Genomic DNA, 4,494 nt, shown 5'->3' with positions numbered 1-4,494 from the left:
TCACTACTGTACTGATACACTGGTACCTGTGCTGAAGCTTTTTTTTCTTCAAACTGATACACTGGCTGAATTTTAAATAGCCCTCTTTTCACAGCAGCCCTCGCTTACGGCCATACCACCCTGAGGACGCCCAATCTAGTCTGATCTCGGAAGCTAAGCAGGGTCGGGCCTGGTTAGTACTTGGATGGGAGACCGCCTGGGAATACCAGGTGCTGTAAGCTTTTGGCTTTTTTCTTCACTACTGATCTGATACACTGGCTGAGTTTTAAATAGCCCACTCTTCACAGCAGTCCTCGCTTACGGCCATACCACCCTGAGCGCGCCCGATCTCGTCTGATCTCGGAAGCTAAGCGGGGTCGGGCCTGGTTAGTACTTGGATGGGAGACCGCCTGGGAATACCAGGTGCTGTAAGCTTTTTTCTTCACTACTGTACTGATACACTGGCTGAATTTTAAATAGCCCACTTTTCACAGCAGTCCTCGCCTGCGGCCATACCACCCTGAGCGTGCCCTGATCTCGTCTGATCTCGGAAGCTAAGCAGGGTCGGGCCTGGTTAGTACTTGGATGGGAGACCGCCTGGGAATACCAGGTGCTGTAAGCTTTTGGCTTTTTTCTTCACTACTGATCTGATACACTGGCTGAGTTTTAAATAGCCCACTTTTCACAGCTTTTTTTTCTTCAGATCTGATACACTGGCTGAGTTTTAAATAGCCCACTTTTCACAGGAGTCCTCGCTTACGGCCATACCACCCTGAGGGCGCTACTGAGCTAATCAGGAAGTGAGTGTACTGGTGCAGAGAGCAGGTGAAGAGTGTTTGTTTGAAGGAAGATTTAGTTTTTTTTGGTTTGGTTTGTTTTGATAATATTTTGGAAACAGTTTTTGTTTTTAGTTGTGTAGCTTTGTTCCCCAACAGCTTCTTGCTGTTTGGGGAACTTTTTTTTTTTTTTTTTTTCGAGTTAAACAATATGACAGACAATATGGAGATGAACAAAGGACGAGGTTTACGGAATATGAAAGAGAATGAAGCTGAAGATGTACCAAGAAGACAGAACTATGAGAAGAGATTAACAGTTTTGGTGGAGATCGTGGGGGAAGACAGAATTACAATGATGGAGCTACTGAAAAAAGTAAGAGAAGAATGTGGAGTGGTCATCGGCTGTAGATATAAAAATCCAAGGGAATATGAACTGACAATGAACGAAGATAAAGGGAAAGACAAAATATTGGATGGGCTAAGGATAAAGAATAGCCAGATCATGGCAAAGGAAATAAGCAATAATGAGATGGTGGTTTCGTTCCTAAATCTGCCAACGTATATTAAAGATGAGGAGATAACGAGAAAACTAACGGATTGGGGAGTGACAGCAGTTTCAACTATTAGAAGAAGAATGTGGCCAGGGACTGACATTGCAGATGGAACAAGATTCCTGAAAGTCAAATTCACAGATGTTGTTAAATCGCTGCCATATTCAACAAAGTTTGAGACGTTGGGAGGAACAGAGCACTTTCGAGTTATCCACGACAGACAGGTCAAAGTTTGTCGACTGTGCATTCAACCTGGACATATAGTGAGGGACTGTCCAAACCTTAAGTGTTTCATGTGTGGCAAGCAGGGTCACTATATGCGGGAATGCAATGAGGGAAACTGTAGCATGTGCAGGATGAGAACTGCATTCTGCACATGCAAAGTTTTAGAAGAGAGGAAGAAGGAAGATAGTGTGGGAAGCTCCATGGATCTGTATGAAGAGATTTTAACAACTGAGGAAGAGGAGAGTGAGGACGCATGGAATGGAAGAGATAGCAGAGATGATGTCGACCCAAATCGAGAGGGGATGGAAGGTTTAAAGGATGGCAATAGGAAAAGCTTAAAGGAACAGATCACCGAAGGGATAGACAGAGGGACAACCAAAAGTGGTGGTAAAAGTGAAGGGGGTGACAGTAAAAATAAACAAGGAACAAAGCTCCAAGAAGAGGGAAGTTTGAAGGAGAAGGGAAGCGGAAGGGAAGAGGTGTTGGTGGTTTTAGAGACTCCATTAATAAATTTGGAAGAGGAAATGGATACAAACGAAGGAAATATCAAGTTGCTGAAAAGGAAAATGAAAGGAGACGAAGAAAGCATAGCAAAAAAGTAAGAACTTGAGAGTTTTCAATGCGTTGTCTCCTTATATCTGTATTATTTGCAATGTGTGACATAATGAGCATTGCCTCCTTGAACTGTAATGGACTCAGAGAAATTAATAAGTTTGAGCAGGTGATTGGAAAACTTAAAACAGATGTAATTTGTTTACAAGAGACACATTGGTCTGAAGATATAATGGTTAATATAAAAAAAATCTGGGAAGATGATATTTATGTAAATCATGGAAATCAGAGGTCTTGTGGTGTGGCGATACTGATGAAAAGAGGAAGGATGTATAATGTAAAGCAAATATATAATGATGGTAAGGGAAGACTGTTAGGAATAGAGTTTATATTCTACAATAAATTATTTAGATTGTTCAATTTATATGCACCTAATATAGAAATTGAAAGAAAAGGAGTTTTTAAGCAAATGAAGCCACTATGTACAGGCAATTGTATAGTGGTGGGAGATTTTAATGTGTGGTGTACAAGACTTGACGTCTCTAGAAGTGCAACTTTTAAGTCAGATGTGTCTAGAAAGTTTTTAAATGAATTAATGCAAAGTGAGGATATGGTAGATGCCTGGAGAGAGGAGAACCCATTTAAAAAGGAATTTTCAAGAAGGCAAATGGTGCTGGGAAGCCTAAAACAAAGTCGAATTGATTTATGTTTAGTTAAAAGGGAAGTATTACTTTATGTGAAAAACGTGAGATATGAGTTTATTGGATTAAGCGATCATGCTGCTATGATGGTAAAGATGGGGGTAAATATGAAAGAAAGAGGTGGGGGAATGTGGTGTCTGAATTTATCTTTATTAAAGGAAGAAGCTTACAGGAAAAGTATTAACAGATGTATAAGGCGTGAAATGGAAAACCCATTATTCGATGAGAATGTGTGTGAGTGGTGGGAAATAATGAAAGGGAAAATAAAAAAAAGAAGTATAAGATATTCAAAACAGAGGAATTTTATGAGAAAGAGGGAAATGGATGTCTTGGGAAATATGTTGGAGAAAGAGGCAGAGAAAATAGAAAATAACCCGGAGTATACAAAAGAAAAATTTTTTCAGGTAAAAGCAGAAATGGAGAAGTATGAAAAGGAAAAGTGTGAGGGTGCAATAGTCAGGAGTAGAGCGCAGTATGCAGTGGAGGGGGAAAGGTGCACAAAGTATTTTCTGAATCTTGAGAAAAAAAAGCAGAAAAAGAATTATATTAAAGAGTTGGAAAATGAAGAAGGGAAAAAGGTAACGGATTATGTAGAGATAATAGAAGTAGTACAATCATTTTATAAGAACCTTTTTAAGAAAGAAAATGTAAAACAAGAATGTGTGGATGAAGTTTTAAACACTGTAAGTGCTAGCTTAACCGACGTAGAAAGAAATATGTGTGAAGGAGATATAAGTATCGAAGAAATAAAAGCAGCAATAAAACAAACAAAGCCGAATAAAAGTCCAGGATCAGATGGTTTAACACATGAGTTTTATAGGACATTCATAGACATTCTAGCACCGATATTGATGAAACTATTTAGAAGAATGGAAGAGAAAAGGGAAGTACCAGAATCAATGGGTTTAGGAGTAATAACTATTTTGTACAAGAATAAAGGTAGTACATTAAGTTTGAAAAATTACAGACCTTTAAGTCTTTTAAACACAGATTATAAGATTTTGGCAAAAGTTTTAGCTAATAGAATAAAAGAAGTAGTGGGCAATATAATATCACCAAATCAAGCTTACAGTATACCAGGAAGGGACATCACAGATACAGTCTGTACAATAAGGGATGTAGTGGAGAGTTTGGATAAGGATGGGGAAGGGGGGCTCGTTTTATCTATGGACTTAAATAAGGCATTCGATAGGGTAGAGCACTGTTTCTTGGAACAAGTAATGAAAAGATTTGGATTTGGGGATAGTATTTTGAGATGGATAAATCTTTTATATAGCAATGCAAAGAGTTGTGTAAAGGTGAATGGTGTTTTAACAGATCCCTTTCCATTAGAAAGGTCAGTTAGGCAGGGATGTCCGTTGTCTGCGTTGCTGTATTCAATATCAGCTGAACCTCTGGCAACTCTGGTGAAGGGAGACAAGGAGATAAGAGGAATTCCAATTCCACATGGGGGATTGAGTTTAATCCATCAGTATGCAGACGACACAACATTTACAGTTAGAGATACTGAGAGTATAATTAAAGTAATGAAACATATGGAAACATATGGAAAAGCATCAGGTGCAAAAATTAATGTTGATAAATCAGAAATAATGAGTATTGGAGGAGTGGAAATGGGTGAGTGCGATATTCCTTTTAAAGTTACGGAAGATTATATGATGATTTTAGGAGTGAATATAGGAGTAAATGCAAAAGAAGCTAGGGATGCTA

At 38.8% G+C, this 4,494-nt stretch overlaps 3 non-coding genes across 3 annotated transcripts; all 3 read left to right on the top strand.

Annotated features, from left to right (window-relative positions):
- Positions 1–102: 102 nt before the first annotated feature.
- LOC127161456 (5S ribosomal RNA) lies at positions 103–221 on the top strand. Its single transcript, XR_007827058.1, has one exon. It is a non-coding gene; the product is annotated as a 5S ribosomal RNA (ribosomal RNA).
- Positions 222–295: 74 nt separating this feature from the next.
- Positions 296–414, top strand: LOC127161453 (5S ribosomal RNA). Its single transcript, XR_007827055.1, has one exon. It is a non-coding gene; the product is annotated as a 5S ribosomal RNA (ribosomal RNA).
- Positions 415–481: 67 nt separating this feature from the next.
- Positions 482–601, top strand: LOC127161458 (5S ribosomal RNA). The gene has a single exon (XR_007827060.1). It is a non-coding gene; the product is annotated as a 5S ribosomal RNA (ribosomal RNA).
- The last annotated feature ends 3,893 nt before the right edge of the window (positions 602–4,494 follow it).

The sequence above is a fragment of the Labeo rohita genome, unplaced genomic scaffold, assembly GCF_022985175.1.
Source record: "Labeo rohita strain BAU-BD-2019 unplaced genomic scaffold, IGBB_LRoh.1.0 scaffold_655, whole genome shotgun sequence".
In the NCBI taxonomy this organism is placed as follows: domain Eukaryota; kingdom Metazoa; phylum Chordata; class Actinopteri; order Cypriniformes; family Cyprinidae; genus Labeo; species Labeo rohita.
Note: the sequence above shows the minus strand (reverse complement) of the source record. Positions and strands in the feature narration are given on the sequence as shown.